This window comes from Heterocephalus glaber, unplaced genomic scaffold (genome assembly GCF_053883595.1).
Source record: "Heterocephalus glaber isolate CG9 unplaced genomic scaffold, H.glaber_assembly_v1.0 deba00001472, whole genome shotgun sequence".
Classification (NCBI taxonomy): domain Eukaryota; kingdom Metazoa; phylum Chordata; class Mammalia; order Rodentia; family Bathyergidae; genus Heterocephalus; species Heterocephalus glaber.
The window spans coordinates 5374368-5402080 of NW_028258315.1; the positions used below are offsets into that span (position 1 = coordinate 5374368).

The following is a 27713-nucleotide window of genomic DNA, read 5'->3' on the forward strand; positions in this document are numbered from 1 at the left end:
TCTCGCCCCGCCCCTTCTATGCGCCCCCCCGCGGGCCCGCCCCTCTGCCCCGCCCCTCCTCCTGGGGCATGCGCAGGGCGGCTGCCCGCGCTCTACTTGGGGCGGGAGACTAGTCACGCTTGCTGGAATCTCACACCGAACCACCTAGTTGGATGGCGTTTGCCGTGCCTTCGCTGTTTGTAGTGTCAATGCTCGGCCCGGAAGACCTGGCACTGGACTTCGTCCCCTCCATCGCGGAGCTGCGTGCATCCCCACGCAGGACTCCTGGGACCTGGAGCTGAGCAACGGGTCCCCGGGCAGAACCTCCGGGACCGTCCCCTGCCGCTGTCCGAACGGAGAGGGCGCCGCGGTGGGGAGGCCCTGTGCGCCAGGCAGCAGAGCCGCGCTGCTTTTCTGATTCCCGGCACAGACTGGTTCCCAGGACCTTGGCATCCTACCGTGGACCTCTTGGCGGTGATCAGTATCAGCCCAAAGGAACTAAGGTTCTTGCTGGGCTTTCCCAAGAGGCTAAGGAAACGTGTGTACGAAGGAAATGGCCCATTTCTACGTTTCTGCTCTACAGTGGGGTTCTTTTGAAACCACTTTCAATGTTCCTTTAAAAAATATCCCTTTGGAACCACTTTTACTAATTGTTGCCTTTGAGGGTTACAGTGGTAAATCTCTTAAGTCATTTTTCACTTAGTTTTTCTGTTGAACTGCAAGTACTACATTGCTACATTCTTCTTAAACTGGAGAATTCGTAGCCCCGAATCTGTACGGGAGGGTTCAAAACACACCAGAATCCTAGTGGTACATCTCATTGTGGAGCACCAGTTTTACTATAGGATTTGGGAGAAAAAGTTAAGTAATTTACAAGGTAATAATTAAAAATTTAAAGCTAAGACGGGGCTGGAAGGTATCTGCATTAGTAACTGTTAAGGAGACCCTATTTCAAATTATTTTAAACAGTAAAATACATGGTATACCAAGTGAACGGAAAAACTACTAGTTTCCAAAGTCACAATATGGCACCTAGGTGTAAGGTGCAGATACGTTAGGGTGGAAAATGCTTAAACCCTGCTTCTTGGTCGCCTCACATTTAATGTGCTGGCTGCCTGACTGCACCTTCCTAACAGCCAGTTTCAGCCACCTTCCCCTCTTTCTGGTCTGCTGTCAAAAACAGTATCCCAGCCTTCCTGGTTTCCTCCGTGCCCCCCACTGGAGAGAGGTGCCCTCCCTTTCTCTGCTTAGCATCCAGACTGACTCATGAACACGTGAAGCACATGTAGAATGCTCCCTGCTCCCATGTAAACCCCGCCACTGGCTTCTCATTACAATAGAATAAAACCTTCAACAACTGACCCCCACCTGCCTCTTCAGCTGATAGGTATAAAATTTTCTATCAAAACCTGAAAGCAATATGAATTGACAGATATTAGATAATAGAATCTAGCACATAGGGCATGGAAGGAAAAAACTGGAAAAAAAAGATGGGCGATTTTAAAAAAGTAGGATAGAGGTTGGGTGGGGATAGAGACAGGGTGGGTCCTGGGTACCAAAATACAGCGGAAGGAGGGGAAGTAGTTCTGATGCTCTATAGCACAGTAAGGCACCTATGGTCTATAACAATTCTACATTTAAAAATAACTATGGAGGAGAAGATTTGAAAGGTTCCTGCTATGGCTTGTATCTAGATATCCCCCCAAAGCCTCGTGCATCCATAGGTAGGGAGTTTTGAACACAGCTGGATTAGGGTGTGTGAATGTTGATTAACTGAATGTGTGATACTGAGATTAAGGGGTAAATAATGGAAGCCCCACTCTGGGTATGAATGGCACCAATCAGTAGGCTTACACCCTGGATGAAATATAAAGGGAGAGAGGGAAGGCAGGCTTGCTCCTGCTGCTGCTGCTGCTGTTGCTTGCTGCTTTCTGCCTGCCACACCATGAAATGTTTCTCCTCTTTGATTCCCTTCTGCCATGCCACCCTGCCAGGTGACTATGGCCCAAAACCCCTGCCAACTGTCATCTAAAATAAATCTTTCCTCCTTTAACTTTGGGTGTCAGATATTTTGGCTCAGCAACAAGAAACATAACTAAGACACTAACTCATAGAAATGATAATAGATATTTAAGGAGATGAAAGTGCCAATTTCTGATTTGGTCATTTCATGTTATATACATATACAGAATTATAATACTGTATGCCGTGAGTACAAATATTGTATATCAATTGAAAATAAAATTTTTAAAAGCACACAAAGCAATGAAAACATAATTGGCCTGTGTGGATATGTCCAAAAGGAGGTAGTAACAAAGTGAAGTTTTTGAAAAACTAAGGTAACAGACTTGCAAAAAGATAGAAATACCTTTAATCATATCCTGAAAACAAAAAATTTGTACTTAGTAAACGTAAAGGGGTAAAAATTTCATATATCACATTTCTGGGCCATAATGCAACAAAATCAGAAACAGAATTTAAAAATAGTTATCTTGAGTTTGGCCTTGCAGTCAGATGCGGGTGGCTGTGCCCTGCTCCGTCCGACTTGCTCCACCCACTTGACCAGACCACCATACTTGGTAAGTTGGAGGGATCATCACCTCCCATTTGAACCTGGACTGTTTTTCAGGGGAAAGACAGCTAGAAGCTGTAGGAGAACCTTGCGGAGTTCAACCCTGCAGGAGAACAGGGAGCTCAATTTGGGACTTGCAGCCAGAAGTCTGTCTGAATCTCACGGGTCTGTGACTGGCTTGGTGAGACTCATTGACTTATAACTGACAGTACCAAAAACAAAAATGAGAAGACATTTAAGCAAGTCACAAACTCAGATTTCCACCCCACAAAAGACAATTTCTGGGGAAAACGAGGTGGAAAAGTCTGATAACCACCTGGACACCCTGAACTGATAGCACAGGAAGTAACAAAACAGATGAATGAGGCTCTAGAAAAATTGAAAGCAGAAATAATCTCCCAGATAACTACAGAGATGGTGAGCAGAGTGAAAGACATAATTAGAGGCTCTAGAACACAAACAGATAAAAAAAAAAAATAGAAGAGCTCAGAACCATGCTGGAAGGCATGAATGTCCAGCATAAGAAAGAAATAGAAACCATGATCGCCCAACATAAGAAAGAAATGGAATCCATGAAACAGATTCAAACATATATTCAGGAGATTAAAAACTCCATTGAAAGCATGAATAGGAGATTAAGGGAATCTGAAGATAGAATATCAGATATAGAAGACAGGACTCCAGTTAAGGACCATGAAAACAGAGATTTGTTAAAAATAGTAACGGACCACGAGAAATCAATCCAGCAGCTGCTAGATGGTGCAAGGAAGAAAAACATAAGACTGATGGGAGTCCACAAAAAAACAGGAGAAAATACAATTGACATTAAAAAAAAGTGTTCACAGAAGTAATAGTAGGAAATTTCCCAGACAGAGGGGGAGAAGTGGACATACAGATAAGTGAGGCATATAGAACTCCAACTAGCCATGATCAAAAAAAAATATCTACCCCTAGACACATAATAATCAAGATCCCAGAAACCCAACAGAAGAACAAAATCCTATAGGAAGTTAGAGAAAGGAAACAAATCACCTATAAAGGAAAGCCCATCAGAATCACGGCAGATTTTTCAACACAAACCCTCAAGTCAAGGAGAGCCTGGAGTCAAGTATTTCAACCCCTAAAAGAAAATAACTTCCAACCTAGACTGTTGTATCCTGCAAAATTATCTCTCAGAATCAATGGGGAAATTAGATACTTTCACGACAAAGAACACCTGAGAAAGTTCATGAACACCAAACGAGCACTCTAAACAATCCTAAGGAATATCCTAGAAAAAGACAAGGAATCGGCATCTGAAATGAACAGACATTTCTCAAAGAAGTAAAAGCAGCAAACAAATATGTGAAAAAATGTTCAACATCAATGGTCATTCGAGAGATGCAGATGAAAACAGCACTGAGATTCCACCTCACCCCAGAAAGAATGGCTGCTATTAAGAAATCAACCAATAACAAATGCTGGCGGGGTTGTGGGGAGAAAGGAACCCTTCTCCATTGTTGGTGGGAGTGCAGAATGGTGCAAGCACTGTGGAAATCAGTATGGAGATACCTCAAAGAATTAGACTTAGGGGTCCCATTTGACCCAGCTATCCCCCTGCTAGGTATCTTCCCAAAACAATTAAAAGAATCATACCATAGTGATATATGTGCACCCATGTTTATAGCGGCACAGTTCGTAATAGCGAAAGCTTGGAAACAGCCCAAGTGCCCATCAACTGAAAACTGGATAAAGAAGATGTGGGTTTTTAATAAAATGGAGTACTACTCAGCCATAAAGAACGAGAAACTAGAGACATTTGTAGTTAAATGGATGCATATTGAGGTCATCCTCTTAAGTGAAATAAATGGGACATGTATGTGTAAATACTGAATAGTTTCTCTAGTGTGAGAAACTGAAAGTGTAAATAAGGATTAAAAAGAACGATTCATAATTTGAAATAGGAAAAGGCCCAAAGGTGTAGGGGTGGTGGGAGGGGTGGGGGACAGGGAAGAAGGGAAAGAAAAAATTATGAGAAAAAAAATGGAAGTGCAGTTTATGTGGTTGGGGAAGGATGGAGGGGGTGAAGGGCGTACAGGCAATGGGGAAAACAATGGGAACCAAGATACATCATGTACAGGTACGAGCACCCAATGATAAATGTAAATGTATTGTATACCTAAAATGTACCAATAAAAGAAAATAAAACACACACACAAAAAAGAAAAAGACAAGGAAGATCACAACTCCAAGAGGTCCAAAAGAGGGAAGCCACCAGGCAAGGTAAGAAACTAAAGGGAAATAGAAGAAAAGAAAAAAAGAGCCACCAATAGTAAAACATCATGACAAGGATGAGTCAATATCTATCATTTATAACTATCAGTGTTCTTTTTTTTTTTGGTACCAGGGATTGAACTTGGGATCTTGAGCTTACAAGGCAGGCACTGGAACCACTGAGCTAAATCCCCAGCCCCATAACTATCAGTGTTAATGGTCTCAATTCACCAATCAAAAGAGACTGACAGAATGGATTAAGAAGCAAACTCCAACAATATGCTGTATACAAGAAACACACCTAACTCAAAAAGAAATACATAGACTGAAAGTAAAACGATGGAAAACAGTTCTCCACACCACAGAAACCCAGAAAAAAGCAAGGGTAGCAATTTTATTTGCAGACAAAGTAGATTTCAAACCAAACCTTAAGAGAGACAAAGATAGTCACTACATTCTTGTGAAGGGAACAGTCCAAGAGGAAGAGATAACAATCATAAATATATATGCACCAAATACAAATGCCCCCAACTATACAAAACAAATAATAATGGATATGAAAAACCAAATAAGCTCTAATACAATTGTAGTGGGGGATCTCAATACTCCATTATCACAATTAGACAGATCATCTAGACAAAAAATTAATGAAATTCTAGAACTGAACCAAGCTATTGAACAAATGGACTTAATGTTTACAGAGTGTTCCACCCCACAAAATCAGAATACACATTCTTTTCAGGTGCACATGGGTCATTCTTGAAAATAGACTGCATGCTACCTAGCTCATAGGACATGTCTAAGTAAATGTAAAAGAATTGAAGTTACCCCCTATATATTATTAGACCATAGTGCAATAAAATTGGAGATCAATAACATAAGAAACTCCAAAACTCCTACAAATACATGGAAATTAAATAACACCCTCCTGAACAACCAATGGGTCACATAGGAAATTAAAGAAGAAATTAGACCGTTTCTACAAGTAAATGATAATGCCAGTACAACATACAGGAATCTATGGGACACAATGAAAACAGTTCTACGTGGGAAATCCATAGCAGCCAATGCCCATATTAGGAAAACAGTGAGAACTCAAATAAATAACCTAATGCAGAGCCTTAAGCTCCTAGAAAAAGAAGAGCATAGCAAACCCAAAGCTCGTACAGAGTGGAAATTATAAAGATCAGAGCAGAAATCAATGCAATGGGGACTAAGAGAACGATACAAAAAAATGAATGAATCAAAGAGTTGGGGTTTTTTTTGTATTAAATTCTTTTATTGGTACATTGTAGGTATACAACACAATTACATTTCTCAGTGGGAATTGTACCTTTACATAATGCATCTTGGTTCTTATTTTTTCCCCATTCCTAGCCCTCCCTTCATGCCCTCCACCCTTCCCTATTTACAAAGACTTTATTTCCAGTTTTTCCATTTCTCATCATTTTTCCTTTCCCTTCTTTCCTTTCCCCTGCCCCTCCCACTACCCCTACCCCTTTGGACCTTTTCTTCCTATTTTACATTATCGATTATTCATTCTAATCATTGGTACATTTTAGGTATACAATATAATGACATTCATCATTGGAAATTTGCACCTTTACATCTTCTCTCTTGGTTCTTATTTTTCACCCTTGCCCAGCCCTCCCTTCAACCCCTCCAGTCCTCCCTATTTACAAAGATTTTGTTCCTTTCCATTTTCTCATATTAATCCCATTCCCTTCTGTACTTTCCCCTAGCCCTCCCACTTCCTTCCCCTTTGCCCCTTTTCTTCCTATTTCACATGACCTATTATACATTTAGTCCTTATTTACACTTTCAGTTTCTCACACCAGAGAAACTATTCGGTATTTACACATGTGTGTCCTATTTATTTCAAAAGAGTTGGGTTTTTGAAAGAATAAATAAAATTGATAAATCTTTAGCCAACCTTATCAAAAAAAGGAAAGAAAAGGCTCAAATCCATACAATCAAGAATGAAAAAGGTGAAGTCACAACAGATCCAGCAGAAATCCAAAGCATCATCAATACCTACTTCAAGAAGCTGTACTCTAATAAAATGGAAAACACAGAAAAAATGGACAGGTTCCTAGATACATATGAATTACCAAAGTTAGATGAAGAAGATATAGAAATTCTAAACACCCCAATTACAATAAGTGAAAATGAAAATAATAAAAAATTTACCAACAAGGAAAAGCCCAGGTCCTGATGGCTTCACTGCTGAATTCTGCAAGACATTTAAAGAAGAACTATTGCCATTACTCTTTAAACTCATCAAGGAAATTGAAAGGGAAGCAAAGCTTCCAAACTCATTCCTGGAAGCAATTATTACTTTGATTCCAAAACCAGGGAAAGACACAACCCAAAAGGAGAACTACAGGCCAATCTCCCTAATGAATACTGATGCAAAATTTTCAACAAGATACTGGCAAACAGAACACAAAGGGTCATCAAGAAGATCAAACACCCTGACCAAGTCAGATTTATCCTAGGGATGCAAGGATGGTTCAACATTCGTAAATCAATAAATGTAATACACTATATTAACAGAGTCAAGGACAAAAACCATATGATCATCTCAATAGATGCAGAAAAGACATTCGACAAAATCCATTTATGATAAAAACCCTACAGAAAATTGGAATAGAAGGTCTTTATCTTAACTTGATTAAGGCTATCTATGAAAAACCAACAGCCAACATCACATTAAATGGTCAAAAACTGGAAACTTTCATGCTAAAATCAGGAACAAGACAAGGATGCCCACTATCACCACTCTTGTTTAATATTGTTCTCAAAACATTAGCCACAGCAGTTAGAAAAGAGAAAGAAATAAAAGGAATAAAAATAGGAAAGGAAGAAGAACTGTCATTATTTGCTGATGATATGATACTTTACATAGAAGACCCAAAATACCCTGCCAAAAGACTTCTAGACTTAATTGACAGATTGAGTAGAGTAGCGGGATATAAGGTCAACACTCAAAAAAAATAGCCTTTTTATATACAAATAATAGACTCACTGAGAGAGAAATTAGAGAAACAATTCCTTTTACAATAGCATGCAAAAAAATGAAATATCTAGGAGTCAATCTAACAAAGGAAGCAAAAGACCTCTACACTGAAAACTATAGCACTTTGAAAAAGGAGTAGAAGGATATAAGAAAATGGAAAGACATCCCTTGTTCCGGGATAGGAAGAACCAATATAGTGAAAATGGCCATACTTCCAAACTATTATATAGGTTTAATGCAATGCCAATTGAAATTCCAACAATGTATTTCACAGAACTAGAGAAAACAATCCAAAAATTCATTTGGAACCAGAAGAGACCTAGAATTGCAAAAGAAAATTTAGGCAACAGAGATATGGCAGGGTATTACAGTCCCCAAGTTGAAACTATACTACAAAGCTACTGAGATAAAAACAGCATGGTACTGGCAAAGAAACAGACCCAAGAATCAGTGGAATAGATTAGAAGATGCAGAAACAACTACACATATGCTCAGCCACCTCATCTTTGACAAAGGAGTCAACCATCCTCATTGGAGGAAAGATAGCCTATTTAATAAATAGTGTTGGAAAAACGATTTCAACCTGCCAAGGATTAAAACTACACCCATACCTATCACCATGCACTAAACTAAGATCTAAGTGGATTCACGATTTAAATATTAAGACAGAAACACTAAATTTGCTGGAAGATATGTTAGGTAGATCTCTTGAAGACATTGGTATAGGTAAAGACTTTATAAACAAAACCTCAGTGGCACAGGAACTTGCACAAAGAATCAACAACTGGGATCTTATTGAAAAGCTTCTGCACCACAAGAGAAACCACCAACAGAGCTAAGAGACAACCTACAATGTGGGAAAAAATTTTCAGCACCTGTACCTTAGACAAAGGACTACTATCTAGAATATATAAAGAACTGAAAAAAATCAGACCCCCCAAATTCAAAAACCCAATTTAAAAATGGGCGTCTGAAATGAACAGACATTTCTCAGACAAAGAAGTAAAAGCAGCAAATAAATATGTGAAAAAAATGTTCATCATCACTGGTCATTTGGGAGATGCAGATGAAAACAACACTGAGATTCCACCTCACCCCAGAAAAAATGGCTGCTATCAAGAAATCATCCAATAACAAATGCTGGTGGGGGTGTGGGGAGAAAGGAACCCTGCTCCACTGCTGGTGGGAGTGCAAACTGGTGCGACCACTGTGGAAATCAGTATGGAGATACCTCAAAGAACTAGGACTAGAGGTCCCAATTGACCCTGCTATTCCACTGCTGGGGATCTTCCCCAAAGAATTAAAAGAATCATACCACAGCGATATATGTGCACCCATGTTTATAGCAGCACAGTTTGTAATAGCTAAAGCTTGGGAACAGCCCAAGTGCCCATCAATTGGAAACTGGATAAAGAAGATGTGGTTTTGTTTATAAAATGGAGTACTACTCAGTCATAAAGAGACATTTATAGCTAAATGGATGCATATTGAGGCCATCCTCTTAAGTGAAATAAATAGGACACACGTGTAAATACCGAATAGTTTCTCTAGTGTGAGAAACTGAGAGTGTAATTAAGGATACACACGGATGAAATGGCCTAATAACATATTTCTCGGATTGTGTTTCCATCGCGTGTCTTATGACTGAGTGTATCAAAATTTAAATTAGGGAGAAGGGCCAGGGATTTAGCTCAGTGGTTTCGCTGCCTGCTGCACAAATGGAAGGACCTGAGTCCCTGGTAACCCCCCAAAAAAATTAAATTAGAGAGAAGCTTGGCTTATGTGGAGTCACTAACTAACTGGAGTTTTTTTCCAGACCACTATTTGTTCAGTGCTGGTTTGGGGGATCTTTCTGAAACAAATCACATCCTCTGGTGTCTTGTTGGTGCTTGAGATGGTTTTTTAAGTTATATGGAAAAAATTTTAAGTGCTTTTCAGTTTTGTTTTGGTTGAGTTCTACTATATTTGAATATTATTGTAGTTTTTTTCCCCTTGCATTGTTCTTTGAATGGTTTTAATTTTTGTGTGTGTTTGATAATAAAGTTATTTTAAAAAGTTATCTCTTAAAATGTTAAATACCCTTTTATATGATTATGCATGTTACAAGGTGCAGATCCAAAACAGTTATGGTGCCTGTGAATATGCGTAGTTAAAAATACGTCATGTCCAGAGATGTAGGGTGATTATGAAAGGGAACAGTTCTCCTAGAGTGTGACCAGGTTATGTTCATTGGAACTCTGGCACTGCCCTGCAGTCACTAAGATCATCTTAATACATTAGGAGCAGCAGTGCAGGGAGTGTAAGTGCTGGACACATCAGTACTAAGTCAGAGCACTTCCTCCTGCTGAGCCTGAACTTGACCGCATAGCTCTTTCAGCAGAACTTTCCAGGTGGCTAGAAATAAGCTAGTGTTACAGCTCACCAACCAACACTGCCTTCAGACAGCAGTGTGGAGCTGGCGCCAACAGCTGCAATAGCAACACTGCTGTGGTCAGAATGTTTTGTATCCCCCAGCCCCCACTTATATGTTGAAACCGAATCACCAGTGTGATTATGTGGCCACTAGGAGGTGCTGCATGGGATGAGTGTCTACAAAAGGAGCTCGCAGTGCTGCCTGGCCCCTGCCACCATACCATGTGAGGACACAGGGAGAGGGCACCATCCATGAGCGAGGAGCCCCTCACTGACCCCAACCTTGGGCTTCCTCGTCCCCAGAACTGCGATAGGGAAATCTGTTGTATGATCCATCTGCCTGTGGAATTCTGTTAGGACAACTGAAACGGATGATTCCCCCCATGTGCGGACTCGGGAGCCCAAAAGTTTCTCTTGTGAGAGCTCAGAGCTGATGGCTTTGGTTCATACTCCTAGGCTGGCCTCCTGGCTGGTGTCAAATCGGAGATGTACACAAACTGAACACAGCAGCTATGCAGGATGAGTCACTACCTGGAAATGTGCAAGTGAAGCCAGGTTTCAGGGGCAGAGCACAAGACAGTTTGATTATAGCTCTATCACACCATTCAGGAACAAATTTGGAAGACAATTTGGAAATAGCTGAAACTTTTTCTAAAGCTCTTACAATTTGTGGATACATAAAAACGTACTTATAAATAAATTGGTACATAAAAAATTTAAATATTATTCTATTCTTAGCTACACAGAAACATCAAATACTGTGGACCCTTCCACATGAACTTGATCAATTCCCAAGGGCTTGCTGTAACGCAAGTTGATTGTAAGTCAATACAGCTGAGATCTGGATGTCTCCCTGGGTACATGCTATAGATAACAAGAGGCAGATGAATCTTCCATTAACCTAATTAACCCAAGTTGTCTGTATGCCAGGCCAGTTGTAACTTGAGGGTCCACTGTATCTAGAATGAGATGTTCATGAGAGCCCTCTCTGAAGTATGGTTTAGTATCTTCAGTGTAAAGGTTACTTAGTAAACAACAGAACTGAATAACTAAACGTGGAAGTCTCAAAGAAATACAGTGTTGAGAGCTGGGTGTGTGGTAGTGAATGTCTATAATCCCAGCACTCAAGAGGCTGAGGCAGGAAGATTGTATAAGTTTGAGGCCAGATCTTGTTAGAAAGAAAGAGGGAGAGAGGGAGGGAAGGAAGGAAGGAAAATACAGGAGCACTACTCTGCCACAGGGAAGGATAAACTTGAGTCATTTGTAGGAAATGGATGCACCTTGAGACCGTAATATTAAGTGAAATAAATCAGACACACAAGTGCAAGTATCACATGATTTCTCCTAATTGAGAAACCCGAAATATAAACAAAGAGCAAAATAAAGATAGACAATAGAAAACAGGTAGATATTTTGCAAACGGAGCGAGGTGAGGGAGGGGATGGAAAGAGCATTGAGAGGTGTTGTGCGGGGCAGCTCCTCGTGATGGATGTGCGCATTGAGTACTGCAAACGCCTACTAATACAAATGGAAGAAATACAGTGTTGAATAAAACTGCAAGTCGTAGAAAGATATATATATGTATTTATCATATACATTTAAAAACTTACCAAGGTAGGCAATGTATTATTTAGACACATACATATATAATAAAACTATACTGAAAGTCAAAGGAAGTTTTTAAAACTTCAGATGTATGATTCTCCTGGGCGACAGTAGTATATCCACAGACACGTGCAACCTACCATGTCCATCTTGGAGCATTTTCACCGTCCCCAAAAGAAGACGCGCTGTACTGTTGAGCTACCCCCTCCCTAAACTCCCAAGAATCTACTTTCTTTTCCCTTCTTTGAGGTACTGGGGGTGGGAACCCCTCACAGGCTAAGCAAGAGCTCTAACACCTTTCTGGAGATTCCATATCAAAGTGGGGTAGGGGACGAGACCTCGGCCACGTGGCTGGGCAGTTGGCCACCCCCTGCCCGCTGCAGGGACTTGCTAACCACGGGCACCGAGCGGCCGCCCTCGAGCCTGCCACCTGATGGCAATCTCTGACTCGAGAACAAGCCGAGCCCTGGCCTGAGCCAGTCTTCCCACACCTGAGCCCAATCCAGCAGGCGCTAAGGAGGAAGGCCTGGAGCCAACATCAGGAAGAACCTATAAATACGCCCCAGCCCGCCTGCAGGCCCCTGCTGCCGTCTTGTTTCTGGAGAGAGTCAGTCTGCTCTTTTTCCTTCAAAGCACCCTTTCTCCTTGAGCGCTTTTGTGCTTTTTCCTTTGATCTTCCTTTTTTTGCTCTAAGTATCTTTCATATTCGCCACTGCAAGTCGTAGAAAGATTCACATTTTCTTTAAATCCCTATGTTGTGTGCTGGTGCTTGAGGAAACAAACAGAAGGCAGGGAGGGAGACAAAGTCCTCCGGAGGCCCTGCAGCACCTTCCCGTGTCCCAGGCTCTCTGGGTGTGATGCCCGCTGACTCTAGGCTCAGTGTGGCTGACTTTCTCAAGCTAGGCCGCTGAGCCGTGGGGTGGGTTTTTGGTTCCCCGGGAATGGGAGTGGGGCGGGGAGTGGGAGAAGTGGGATGAAGAGGGAAAGAAAGGGAGGGGTTGGAGCAGCGAAAGTACGCACGCTGGGGGAGGAGGAGGAAACGGAGCAGCCGGTCACACCTTCCAGAGCTCCCGGGTCCTGGCCCGGGCTCCCCTGGTAGCCAGAGCTGGGGCTCAGGCAAGGAGTCGGGCACAGGTGGTATCGGTATGTTCCGAGAAGTCCACAGCACAAAAGACGGAGCTTTAGGGGGAAGCTGCGTTTCTCTTTCCTGCTTTTGGGAAAGGTTCGGTTAATCAACAGCCGTGGCGTCGAGTGCCTGCCACGTGCAGACGCCGCGAGGCACGAAGCTGCGGTGCCACCCTGTCCCGGCCTCTGGGGCACTCAGCACCCCCCGGGGACGGCGTTGGTTATTTTCCATCTCCTATGCTTCCTAGAAGTGTATTCTGCACTGAACGGGCAGACCAGCTATCGCTGATGAACATTTGAAGAAATGAAGCTACTTACATTGAGATTTTTTTAAACAAAAATGCAGATTTGAATAGTTAACATTTTAGTTTCGCAAATGAGAAAGTTTTGGAGATTAGGGTCAAAAAATGCGAATGTCCTTAAACTCCTGAACTGTACACTTAAAAAGTGGCTAAGGTGGTGGGTGAGTTTTAGGTTACAGTATATGCATCTTACTAGAGTGAAAAAATTTAAGTGGAATACTAGAAATATAGGACGACTGTGGCTTTTGAAACGTTAAAACAAGGTGGAAAACTAATTTTCCAATATTAGTGTTCTTATTGATGTCGGTAAGAGGTGTTTTTTGTTTTTATATCTTGTAGCAAAGTAGAGGCGTTCTATTTTACCCATTAACGTGAGTGCTGGGGACTTAGCTCAGTGGTTCCACCGCCTGCCTCGCAAGCACAAAGTCCCGAGTTCGATCCCTGGTACCAAAAAAGTATTAAAATGACCCACAGGCTGGGGGTGCAGCTCAGTGACAGCGCAGGCCTAGCAAGCACAGGGGCCTGGGGTCCATCTCCAGTACCATAAAAACGAGTTACTACAAACCTAGGGACTATAGAGAGCATAGGGGAAGGCGTGAAATACACGTAAGTGGCAAATGTCTTACGATGGCCTTGCATTTTAAACTACTTGATTGATACGTGAAAAATTTTTGACTGCTACACTTGTTAAAATATGGATTTCATAAGGACTGATATGTACAGTGGATGTTGGGAAGTGAGAAGGGAGTAAGGGATGAGAAAAATGAAAATGGAAAAAATAGAAACTTGTACATAGGGAGAGGAGGGGGCTGGGGGATGGGGTAAGATAAAATTTATTTTTAAAAATTTCAAAAATTTCAGTTCTTTTCTCAAATTTAGCCATGTTCCAGAGTAACTGTCAAAGCAATTTCATATCCAAGCTGGGCCCCTCTCCTTCAGGGTGCTTTTAACCAGAAAAGAAAAAGCAGGCAGTTGCCGGAGTGAGCTGACCTTGGCCCTCAAGGCTGCTCTCGCTGCTCTTACTCATTTGCTGTGCCTGGGAAGCTTTGCTCCCTTCAGAACATCTTAGCGCCTGTCAGCTCTGAATGCAGCAAATGCAGTTCATTGCAACCCGAGCGACACCCAGTATTGTCCGTGTGACAGTGGTCGACCTGCCGTAGACTAAGTGTACCAGGAAATAACTGAACTGTTGAGATTATGCCGCTCTTAATAATGAGCAAACCCACATGGGTATAAGGTACAATCTGACTCCAGGCTCAGCTCATCGCATGCTTGCTCTCAGCTGTGTCCTGTAATTGGTGTTTCTGATGTTAGGAACTAAAAATACTGATACCCCAGGGAAAGAAAATCCTGTGGTCCAAGAGCTTCACACTTAACTTAGCTTTTCCCCTGATTACAGGGAAGAGCATCTTGAAACTGCAGACCTGCAGCCAATCCTTGAGAAGCTCGCTAAATCGTACATGTCTTTGATGGCGCTGGGCTTGGTGCTTGTTGGCTATTAGGTGTTTGTAGAGTAATTTTAATAGGACATCCTCATAGCTATTTTAAAAGTTACCCTATCTGCTCATTGATTTCTCAAATTAATGTACATATTCTACAGTGTTTTTAAAAGATATTCTGTTTATAGATGGAATTTTTCATATTAAATGATCAAGTTTTTAAAAGTAAGTCTTACGGAAAAGGACAGTGTCTTTTCATTGATTCTGCCACCCTGGTGCAAAATGTCAAGTCCTGGCATGATATAAAAATGAACGTATGGTATTTCATGTTGAACTTTAAACTTAGCGGTGTTTGTCCCCCAAAGGCTCATATGCTTAAAGGCCTGGTTGCCAGCCAGTGGTGCTGTTGAGAGGTGGTGGAAACTAGGAGGGGCGAGGTGGGAGAAAGTGATGTCACTGGGGAGGACACATGCCCCCTCCCCTCTACTTCCCAGCAGCCTTCCAGTACACACTCCCACTTCACCCCAGGCCCCAGACAGCAGGTATTACCCAGTACACTTAGTCTATATCAGCTGGACTGTTGTAACGCTGTGGCAAACATCACATGTCACTGGGGTTGGAACGGAACTGCTGAAACCATGGACTGAAACCTCTGAAGGTGTGAGCCAAAATAAGCCTTTCTTCCTTTCAGGTTGCTTATTTCTGGTATTAGAGAAGGCAAGTTGGTTAACAGTTGTTATATCAGGCTTAAACTCTTCACTACCAGTTATTCACGAACAGAAACAATACAATGGCAGGGTTTTTTACTACATGATTGCAGTGCATAATTATATGCATCACGGAGTTCATACCTGTATGTAACACATCTTAATTTTTACTTCCCCTTCCCCTTTCTGTCCTCCCTCTTCCCTAAAATAACAGGTTGTAAATTTCAGATTTTCAAAACTCCTCGCCTCTTTTTGAGGAGGCAGCCTGAGCTTTGAAAAAGGTGGGAGTCCACCCCAGCAAAGTGTAAATGAAGTCATGAGCTACACCTGTAACTTCGAATTTTTCTAGTAGCCATGCTGAAAACAGCTGAAATTGATTTGGGTTAAACTTATTACAAAGTATTTTAAGGCATAATCAGTGAAATATTAACATCTTTCAGGGGTGCTAAATCTTTGAAACTGACTGTATTTGTTTCCAGTACATCTCAGCCACTGTGTTGTATGTGCCCAGTAGCCACATCAGCCAAGGGGCTGCCACGCTGAAAGAGTTCTGAGCTGCAACTCCCTTGGCTCGAAGTGAGGGGCCTGACCACCCTGCCCCAGCCCCCGTCCCTGCCAGAGGCAAGGGAACATTGCTTGCTACCAGCATCTCTGCTCCGCCCATAAGAGAAGATGCAAGCCTCCCTGAGAAACTGAGCAGGAGGCTGTGAGGGGGGGAAGTCTCCAAGGGTGGACCACGGCCTTCCACCTGCTATGCTTGTGTGGTGGCTCTGGTTTGGGTCTGGACGTCCCCCCAAAACCTCATGCAGTCACAGGTGGCTTTTTCACAGGTGGCTGAATCTAGGGGGTGTGATTATTAAATCGGAACAGTGACTGGCTGGGCACCACTCTAATCCCAGTAGTCTGGGTAAGATGAAAGGGGTAGAAGCTGTTAAGGTTCTTTTGTTGCTTTTGTGACCATGTGAGTGCCATGAACTGTTCTCCCCTGCAACGTCCCTCTGAATGTGCCACTCTGCCTTGGAGCCAGCTGATTATGGACCGAAGCTTTCCACTTTGACTTTGGGTGTCAGTTTTTTGTCTCAGCAATGAGAAGACAGAGGTCCATTCCCAAAGATGAGGCAGGGAGTACAGGACAGTAGGACCCTACCAGGCAGGAACGTCGCTTTGGATCAGCCTTAACATCCAGTTTTTAGGTTTGGAGAGAATAAATTAAAAGCTACTTTTTATTTTGCTATTTGGCTTTGGGCCCTTCATGGTCAGGGTGTGTTTCTGTTCCTCCCATGGTGTTGGGATATGGTTTGAGCACCACTCACAAGCATGCTTGTATATGTGCATTACTTAACCGATAAACTTTAAATGATTAGAAAAGAAAACCAGTACCTGTAGGGTATGTTTGCCAGGTAACTCGTAATCAGTATGTCATCAGATCCCAGGGTCCTTTCTGCAATGGGTGTTAGGAGCATTATGTAGTAGCTACTACAGTATAACAAATCATCCCCAAATTTACTTCATATTTTGGTTGGGCTCAGCTGGGGCCATTCATGTCTTATCTCTGGGCTCCTTTGCATGTGTGTGTGTCTCTGGCCAGCGTTGGTTGCCTAGGTGGCTCTGCTTCTGAAGGTGAGCTGGCTGTCAAATGGGATGCCTTGATTCTCCTCACTGGGATTTCTCATGCTCTAGGAGCCTAGGATGGGTTTGTTGTCGCAAATGGCAAGGTTCTGGGAGACACAAGCTTTCAAGACCATTTGACACACTCATCTCCACTGCATTCTCTTGGCCAAAGCAAAATAAGTCCTGCCCAGATTCCGTTTGGGGGAAAACAGATTCTACTTGTTGATAGGAGCAGCTGTCAAATCCATTCCAAAGAGCATGGATCAGAAAGGATGAGGAATTGCTATTCCGGCAGTCAATATCGTCATGCCTTTTCCTGTAGATGAGGCTTCTGTTACTGTTCCCAGTCACATCTGAAGCCCCACAGCTACTTAAGTGTGTGGGGGCTCAGTAGTGTCACCTCTCCCTGACCCCAGTGCTCTCCACCCCCATTAGAGCACACTACACATGCCCAGTCCTTTTAGCTTTTGGAGCATGACACATCTGGAGTTGAGCAGGATTTTTATAAGGTTCATGTCCATCTAGTACATATCCCTGTGAGAAAATAGTCTTGGAAGAACTTGGAATAATTTAGGGAAATGGCTGAGTTTAGGAATCAAGGCCCTAGCAATATATTTTCCATTTCTAATCATAGGGAAAATTTGAAAACATGTATAATGCACTCCATATGTTTGTAAATTCTTTTCATCCTTTCTTGGTATTTGTAGGCTATTTGTGTTTTTTCAACACAAACTAAATCACACTGCCTGAAACAACCTCTTACTCTGAAAGCAAGTGACATGAAAATAGAACTGCTGAGAAGACATTTCCTCCTGCTGCAATTTCGCCAAACAGCTGAGTACGACTGGGAAGAATCCTTAGATTTTAACCAGGCACAGCTATTTCCTAGGATCCCAAATTGAAATGCTGCGGTGGGGCAATTCCCCATAGCACACAGGGAAGCCACGTACTGCTGATACATCTGAGCCCTGACTGCGTGTTAGAATCACCTGAATGCCTTTAAAATTCCCCAGACCTCGAGCTGCAACAGACCAATTAGAATCCCTGGAATGGGACCTGGGCATCAGTATTTTTTAAAGCTTTCCAAATGATTACAGTGTGCAGCCAGTGCCAAAAGCCACAGCTTTAAACCAACATTTCTTGGTGGACTAGTTGCAAATGATTTTGCAAACATGAATGTTTGCTGTTGAGTTTTGTAGCCTTTTGGTCTCTGCAGCACCTGTGACTCTCCGCGCACACCACCTCTGCTGCTCACTTTTGTTCCTGATTTCCAGTGTCACAAGCACTGTGAAGGCTGAGTGCTGAGCAGTGTGCTCAGCTCCCTGGACTTGTGGACCCTCATTGTCAGGGGGGAGCTTTGCTGGGGGAAACTACATCACATCACAAAACCCCAAATCGAGGCCACTTTCCAAAATCCAGCAAGAAAGTTTAAAACCAAAGTTAGAACCAAAACATGATGTGAGGGCCGGGGATTTTAAGCTCAGTGGTTTGGCACCTTCGTTGGATGGGCAAGGTCCCGAGTTCGATCCCCGCTACAAAAAAAACCCCAAAATAGATACTGTGGAATATTAAAACAGATCTGATGATTCCATGAATGAATGTTTCCCATTATAAAATAGTGCTATTCTGAGATAAGATTTTTGTGCAACCATGTAGTAATTAACTTTTTTGATATATAACATGCTATATGGTTTAGATCTAAAATTCTCTGCCAGATTCTCAGTGTTCAGAGGTGGGTCTTATAGAATGTCTGAGTTCATCCATTCCTGAATGAATAGCTGAGTGCAGGTAGGAGATCTTGAAGGGTGATGTTCTTGTGCTTGCTCCTCTCTTCTCTCCTGCTTGCTGACTGCCATGGGATTGAGCAACTGTCCTCTTTTAGTATATGTGCCGCCGACATCAGCACTGAGCAACTGTCCTTTGCCATGCTCTTCCCACCATGGCACTTCTGCCTTGGAGCCAGCCCAACCATGGACTGAACCCACTGAAAACCAATCCATGTCAATGCAATTAGAAATGAAAAAGACAAAATCACAATGGGACAGTACTAAAAATCCAGGAGATTACTAGTAATTTAAAAACATGTTCTCTAATAAATTGGAGAATCTAGAAATGGGACAGATTCCTACATACATGAATTACCAAAACTAAAATGTAAAAAGCCTGAAGAGTTAAAAACAGGCAAAAACTGCTGCTGTAATAACCTAAGAAAGGCCAGGACCCAGTGGATTTACCAGTGAGTTTTATAAGAACTTTGGGGAAGATCTAATGCTAAGTCCTCAAACCCTTTAATGAAATTGAAAGAGTACTGCCAAACTCATTCCTGGAAGTCAGCATTTCTAAAGCCAGACAAGGACCACGGGGGAAAAACGTACAGGCCAATCTCTTCAATGAACACATAGACACAAAGTCTCCAAGATACTAACAGATTGCAAAAAACACATTAAAATGATCATATATCATGACCAAGTGACTTCATCTCAGGGATGCAGGGATGGTCCAACATACACAAATCAACTACCATAACATCGCAAACAGAAGCAAGGAAAAAATCACATACTCAGATCAGTGCAGCAGAGGTGTTTGACAAAATTCAATATTTATATTAACCCTAAAGATATAGAAGGACCCTATCTAAACCTGATAGAAATCATTTCACAAACCTACTGCCAACATATTAAATGGGAAAAAGCTAAAAGCTTTCCCTCTAAAATCAGAAACAAGACAAGGATGTCCACTATCGCCGCTCCTGATCCAATATAGTGCTCAAAACAATTAGAGCAATTAGGCAAGAGGAAAAAAAGGAGAGGAAGTCAATTACCGTTACTTGCAGATGACATGATTCTTTACATAGACCCAAAAATTCCACCAAAAGGCTCCTAGAATTAATAATGAAATTCAGTGTATATCAGGATACAAAATCACACAAAAATCAATACCAAGAATACATTCTTTTCAGCTACACATGGTTTGTACTCCAAAATGGACCACATACTTGCTCATAGAACATATTTAATTGCAAAGGAATTGAAGTTATCCCCTGTATATTAGATCATAGTGTGATGAAATTGGTCAATAGCAAAAGAAACTGCAAGAATTTCATAAACACATGGAAATTGAACACACTTCTGAATAACCAATGGGTCAGAGGAAATTAAAGAAACAAGACAGTCTCTACAATTAAATGACAATGGCAGTACAACATATCGGAATCTATGGGACACAATAAAAGCAGTCTTACGAGGGAAATTCATAGCAGTGAATACTCACATTAGGAAAACAGAGCAAGCTCAAATAACCTAATGCTGTGAACCTCAATCTTCTAGGAAAAAAGCAGGAAAAACCCAAAGCGTCATACAAGGGAGGAAATTATAAAGATCAGAGCAGAAATCAGTGCAATGGAGACTAAGAGAATCATAGAACAAAAAATCAGTGAAGCCAAGAGTTGGTTCTTCAAAAAGAATAAAATTGAAAAACCCTTAGCCAACCTTATCAAAAAAGGAAAGAAATGACCCAAATCCATGCAATTAGGACTGAAAAGTGTGAAATTACAATGGACCCAGTGGAAAGCCAGAGGATCATCAATACCTACTTTGAGAAGCTGTACACCGATGAGATGGAAAACACAGAAGAAATGGACAGATTCCTAGATACGTATGAATTACCAAAGTTGGACGAAGATCTAAAAATTCTAAACAACCCAATATCAATGAAATTGAAAATGTAATTAAAAACTTACCAACGAAGAGCCCAGGTCCTGATGGCTTCACTGCTGAATTCTACAAGACATTTACAGAAAAGCTATTGCCACTACTGTTTAAATTCTTCAATGAAATTGAAAGGGAAGCAATACTCCTGAATTCATTTCTGGAAGCAAGTATCACTTTGTTCCCAAAAGCAAAGACCCAACCAAAAGAGAGAACTATAGGCCAATCTTACCAATGCACATACATGTAAAAATCCTCAATACGGTACTGGCAAATAGAATGCAGAAGATCATCAAGAAGATCATGTACCCTGACCAAGTGGAATTCATTTTAGGAATGCCAGGGATGCACGTCAATCAAGGGTAATACACTAATATCAATAGAGCCAAGGACAAAAACCATATGATCATCTCAATAGATGCAGAAAAAGCATTTGACAAAATCCAACACCCGTTCATGATAAAAACCCTACAGAAAACTGGAATAGAATGTCTTTATCTTAACCTGATAAAGCCATCTGAGAAACCAACATCATACTAAATGGTCAAAAACTGAAATCCTTCACACTAGAATCGGGAACAAGACAAGGATGTCCACTTATCACCACTCCTGTTCAATATAGTTTGGGAAACAGCCACAGCAATTAGACAAGAGAAATAAAAGTACTAGATAAGGAAACAAGTTAAATTTTCATTATTTGCAGATGACGTGATACTCTATATGGAAGACCCCAAGAACTCCACCAAAAGTCTTCTAGATTTAAATTCAGTAGAGTATCTGGATACAAGTTCACACAAAAATCAGTAGCTTCCCTGTACATGAACAGAGGAACTGGATAAATAACTCCTTTCACAATAGCATCCAAAATATGAAATACCTAGGAATCAGCCTAATGAAAGAAATCAAAGACCTCTACTCTGAAAACTATAGCACTCTGAAAAAAGAGATTGAAGATATCAGAAAATGGAAAGACATCCCTTGCTCCTGGGTAGGAAGAATCAACATAGTGAAAAATGGCCATACTTCCAAAACTGCTATATATAGATTCAATGCAATCCCAATTGAAATTCCAGAAGCATACTTCACAGATCTTGAGAAAACAATCCAAAAATTCAAAAACAATCCAAAAATTCATTTGGAACAAGAAACCTAGAATAGCAAAAGCAATTCTAGGCAACAAAGACAAGGTACTACAAAGCCACTGTGATTAAAAACAGCGTGGTTACTGGCAAAGAAACAGACCTGACGACCAGTGGAACAGATTAGAAGATGCAGAAACAACTCCAGACACACTCAGCCACCCCTTTGTCAAAGGAGCCAAACACCCTCACTGGAGGAAAGATAGCCTCTTTAATAAACGGTGCTGGAAAAATTGGGCTTCAACTTGCCAAAGATTCAGCCTATACCTTTATTTCTCGCCATGCACTAAACTAAAATCAAAATGGATTAAAGATCTAAATATGAAAACAAACACTAAACTTGCTGTAAGCAAGGTTAGGGTAGAACTCTTGACATTGGTGTAGGAAAAAATGTCATGAACAAAACCTCAGCACGGAATCAAGAGAGGGATTTCTTATTAAAAAGCTGCACAGCAAAAGAAACCCGAATGAACAGACAATCCAAAATGTGGGAAAAATTTAGCTGTTCCTCAAAGGTCTATTTAGAACTTTAAAAAAATCAAACCTCCCAAATTTAAAGACCCAGTCCATAAATGGGCATCTGAAATGAACAAACATTTCTCAAAGAAGTAGAAATAGCAAATATATGGAAAAAAAAATGTTCAACATCCCTGGTCATTTGAGAGATGCAAATGAAAACACCTGAGATTCTGCCTCACCCCAGAAAGAATGGCTGCTATCAAATCAACCAGTAACAAATGCTGGCAGGGCTGTTGGGAAAGATAAACCCTTTTCCATTGTTGGTGGGAGTGTAAACTGGTGCAGCCACTGTGGAAATCAGTACAGAGATACCTCAAAAAACTAGGATTGACCCATTTGACCCAGCTATTCCTTGCTGGGTATCTTCCCCAAAGAATTAAAAGAATCATACCACAGCAATATTTGTCCACCCATGTTTATAGTGGCAGAGTTTGTAATACCTAAAACTTGGAAACAGCACAATTGCTCATCAACTGGAAACTGAATAAATTTTTTTATAGAATCGAGTACTAAGCCATAAAGGACACTAGAGACATAACTAAATGAATGCACATTGAAGCGATACTCAAGTGAAATAGGACACACGTGTAAACACTGAATAGTTTCTGTGAGAAACTGAAAGTGTAAATAAGGATCAAACTGTATGATGTGAAATAGGAAGAAAAGGGGCGAAGGAGAAGTATAAGGGGTGGGGGAAAGGAAAGAAGTCTTTGTAAATAGGGAAAGGTGGAGGGATTTTGAAGGGAGGCCAGGGGAATGGGGAAAAAATAACCAAGGTATATTATGTAAAGGTACAAATTCCCTATAATGAATGTGCCAGCAAATTGTTATACCTAAACTGTACCAATAAAATTAATGAAAAAAATCAACATTCTTCAGTAAACTAATTGTGACAGAAACTGGGAAAATACCATTTACAACAGCATCAAGCAAAACTGAACACTTGGGAATTAACCTAACCAAAGAAGTGAAAGACCTCTGAAATAGTACAGTATTCTGAAAAAGGATCAAAGTACCACATCAGAAAATGGAAAGAGATCCCCTGTTCCCGTACAGGCAAAACCAATGTTGAAGTGGCCATAGTACCAAAACTGATATACAGATTTAACACAATCTTAAAATACCAACACTTTTTTCACAGAACTAGAAAAAAGCAGTCCTGATATCCCATATGCAACAAGAGAAGACCTAGACTAACAGAAGGAATCCCGGGGAATAAGAGCGAAGTGGGAGCATCACAATCCCGGATTTCAAGTTAGAGGATGCAGGTGTACAACCCAAGGCAAGTTTAGCCATCTGCTCTTTCACGAAGAGCCCAAAAACATTCACTGGAGGAAAAGAGCCTCTTTAATGTTGCTGGGGAAACTGCCAACCACATGCAGAAGATTGAATCTAGACCCACATCTCTCACCATATACTAATCTAAAATCAGAAATAGAAATGTTAAAAACAAGTCTGCTGAAAGATAAAATAGGTAAACCTCTCGGACAGGCATATAGGCAAGAACTTTCTGAACAGAACCCTAATTGCACAAAAAATAAAGTCAACAATCAACAAACGAGATCATATCAAATTTTAAAAAGCTTCTGCACAGCAAAGGAAACAGAGTGAAGAGACAGCCTCTACAGCATGGGAAAAATATTTCACCAGCTGCACCTGAGACAGGATTAATATGCAGACCAGTGATGGGGGGAACCTTTTCCAGCTTTCAATGATACAGCCTGCTATGGCACGTGCTATAGGTTCACCACTGATCTTGAATAGATCTCAGAATGAGAAGTACAAATGGCCAACAAAATACATGAAATACTTCACATCACTGCCCTTCAGAGAAATGGAAAGTGAAACAACCCTGAGATTCCATCTTTCTCCAGAAAGAATGGCTACACGGCTGGCGGGAGTGTAAGCCAGTTGTAACTACTATGGAAACTATGGAAGTTCCTTTAAAAACTAAAACTAGAAATTCCATTAAACAGAAACAAAATTTAAAGGATACATTCAGTTATCAGAATTTTAAGATGACCTTCAAAGAGTAGCATGCATTTCAAGCGCTTTTCTATCATTTCCCGAAGGCTGCTGCCAGTCAGCTGTACACAGGGCGCTCAGCATTTCCCTTCAGTGATCCCAATGGACCCTGTAAAAGGATCGGCGCAAGGCAAATGGCAGTGAGGTCTCGCTGCCTCTTCCCCATATTTTCTCATAAGTGAGGCGGAGTGAGCTCTGTTCACTCCAGAATAAAAGCAAGAAAGACAATCCTCAGAGCTGTGTGGTTACAGGGGTCATGCACTGCAAACCCTAAAGGCAACCCTACAACATGCCCTTCCCTCTCTGACCTCTTTATTAGCCAGCAACTGTGTATATTTATCACTAAACTGAATGGGGAATAGTGTGCTAACATTAGCACAGTGTCTATACAATGGAAGGTAGTAAATGCTACTTTGTTTTCCTTTTTTGTGGGGCGTGAGGGTGAGAGTTAACTCAGCTGTTACAAAGCCACAGTTCTCGAAGTGGCTGGGTATCGCTCTAGCATAAGGATTTAGGGGTAAAGAGCAGTTATTTCCAGCTGCCTGGTCCAAGCTGATCTACAATAACATGACTATTACTTTATTAATCTGTTCACTATTTCACGAGTGTAATGCCCATAACGCCAGGTTGGGTTACCAGTGTAGTTAGCTGCACTAATTAGTTGAACCTCATAGACGAGTACTTGGAGTTTTCACAAGGTGACATGTAAGTTAATGTGCAGTGTCTACAAATTCCAAATGCTGCCTCTTGCAAATCTACAACATAACTTTGTGCTTTCCAAATGACCATCTGGAGACACTTGCACGAGGAGACACCGCGAGTCCGACAGCACCAGCCCTGGTGTTCGCTGGGCACTCGAGGCCCCAGGTGGACCCCGGGCTGCAGGCCCAAGCTCTAGAGGGAAGGAGGGCCGAGGCTGGCCTTCCTGGGACCCGGAAGCTTCCGTGAATGCGGTGGGAGGCAAACGAAGGAGTCCCGGGCCTGCCTGGTCCCTGTGCCTGCTGGTGCTAGGCGGGGTGACAGAGCCCACCCTGAGGGCCGCCCGGGGTCACACAGCGCACCCCTGGGGGGCTGCGTCCGGAGTGGCCGCGGGGGCCGTGGCTAGACGGGAACGATTCGCTGGAGGATGAGACGCGTCCTCCGCCCCCGACCCGTGTGGTCACCGGACCCCGAGCGGAAGTGGCGTCCTTGCAGTCACTCGCGGACCGACAGAGAACTGAACGATGCGGCCCGGAACAGCCCGGCCGCTCTCCTGCGCGGTTTGTCCCGCTGTTAGGATGAGTCAGCGGGCGGGCAGCGTCCCAAGCTGTGGGGGCCCACGGCCAGCAGCCCGGCGGGGCACCGCCCTGGGCGCCCCGGCCAACGGCCTGCGGGAGGCGCTGTCCCAGAGCCTCTCCCGTGCGGGGAATTTTGAGTTTTCTTGTCCCAAGCTGATGCTGAAAAAAGTATGCTTTCATATTTCTTCTACTATCAAGTGGTGTTTAAAGTTTTTTCATGTTTTCATTAGATGTCTGTTTTTTTAAACTACTCATCTTTTGACATTTTACTAAGATGTTTTCTTACCAATCTGTTCATAATATATATCTGCAAATGTTTGGCCATTTGTATTTCATCTTTCCTTATGGTGTTTAATAATTAAGAGCAATCATTAGAATTTATCAAAAAGCACAAAGCATGACTTCCTTAACAAGTGAACCATGTTTTCCCAGGGCGAACTCGGTAAGCACACTGCACAGTGCTCGCTGATACCTGTGAGGAGCCTGCTGCCGAGCTTAGGAAGAGCCTGTGCCCACAGGAAGCACCGGAGACGCTGGGCTCCCGCTCTGCAGGGGCTGAGGGGTCACTGGATCGCGCAGCACGGAGGCTGCCCGCGGCTGAAGGGTCCCGCACGGGGGCGCCCAGGCAGGCTCAGCAGCGGAGGCCAGGCCTTCCCTTTGCACCGCGGCCCGAAGGGACAGGGCGGGGCGGCACCGTGCTGGGTGCGCTCAGCGTGGAGAAGATGAACCCTGCGGCGCCCCCAGTTCCTCGTCTGCGCCCGCACGCGGGGAACAGATCTGCCCCAAGGCCTCGGGCCGCGGTGTGCAGCACGCCCTCCCCGCCCGATGGAGGAGGAGGAAAGAGACTTGAGAAGCTTCCACCAGGGCTGGCGTTTACACTGGGGTGAGAACCGAAAGGGGGCTGCCGTGCTGTGGATCTGTGCAGGAGCCCAGCAAGGCTAAACACTGCTTTTCTACCAAAAGGACTGGACTGAAACAAGGAACATTTCAAAGTGAAAGTCTTTTTTGATAAATGCTCACATTTCTTAGATCTGCCAACTGCGAGGGCCGCAGGAAGTACAAGGAAGCAGCTGTGTGCCGGCGCTTGCGAACAAACTCCTTCCTGCAGCCAGGGTAGTGTGTGCCCGGGTGATGGTCTCTGCAGGGCAGTCCCTCTGTGTGACGGTCTCGGGAGGCAGGGAGGTGACAAAGGCGGTGGGCGACAGGAACCTCAGGGCGCGCCTTCGGAAGGAGGCTGCGGCTCAAGGCTGTTGGTCAGGTGGGAGAAGCCAGGAAAAGGCCCAAGTCCGTGGTTCATGGGTTCATGGGTTCATGTTATCAAATTGAGGCTAAACCGGACTTCCCCGACGCTGCTGTACGCAAGCCGTGTCTGGAGTTCCAGGACGCGCACTTTTCACATATTGGTAAATGGAAATTGATTTCATCAAAACGGCTTAACTGAGCCTCCCCTGCCACGTTCAGAAAGCGTGCAGGGAGTTTGAATAAAAACTGAGAAACCGGAAGGGCCATGGCTGAGAGGCGAGGGGATTCATGTTTCACACTGTAGCGGGAATCCGTGAGAGCCGAGGACCGCAACCCCCAGATAGCCAGGAAGCCCAAAACGGAGGCTGCTGAGTCACAACCCTCCAGGGGTCTTACAGCAAACCTGCCAAGTCTCCCCGGCTGCCCGGGAGCTCTGAGAGCATGACTGCAGGCCATGGGCTCCTGCAGGGGCCCCACATGGGCGCTAGGTGAGCACTGCACAGGCTGGACCTTAAAAGAGTAGTCGACTCCTCTAGGGTAGAGGTTGTATTGCCTACACAGTGGCCCAAGCTCCCTTCTAAGCCCCTCAAAAACCCCTAGCTAAAGAACCCTTGTGGCTACCCTACTCTGCACCCCCAGTAAAGCTAGCCAGGAGCTTTAGTTTCTTCCCTTTATATCTTTTAAGTAAATTTGTACCCTTACCCCTTCTGTCTGCACTTCCATTTTTCGTCACCGTTGGACACAATCCCTGCGTTCTGCATACCTCATAGTAGAGGAGAA

The 27713-nt window shown here is 42.9% G+C and overlaps 1 long non-coding RNA gene across 2 annotated transcripts; it reads left to right on the top strand.

Moving 5' to 3' along the window:
• Window positions 1-12000: 12000 nt before the first annotated feature.
• LOC110349790 (uncharacterized) lies at window positions 12001-27634 on the top strand. Of its 2 annotated transcripts, none has more exons than XR_002396042.2 (2): window positions 12001-12759; window positions 26124-27634. It is a non-coding gene; the product is annotated as an uncharacterized LOC110349790 (long non-coding RNA). The 2 variants fall into 2 exon arrangements; XR_015439073.1 differs by having other exon boundaries at window positions 12001-12533.
• Window positions 27635-27713: the final 79 nt, after the last annotated feature.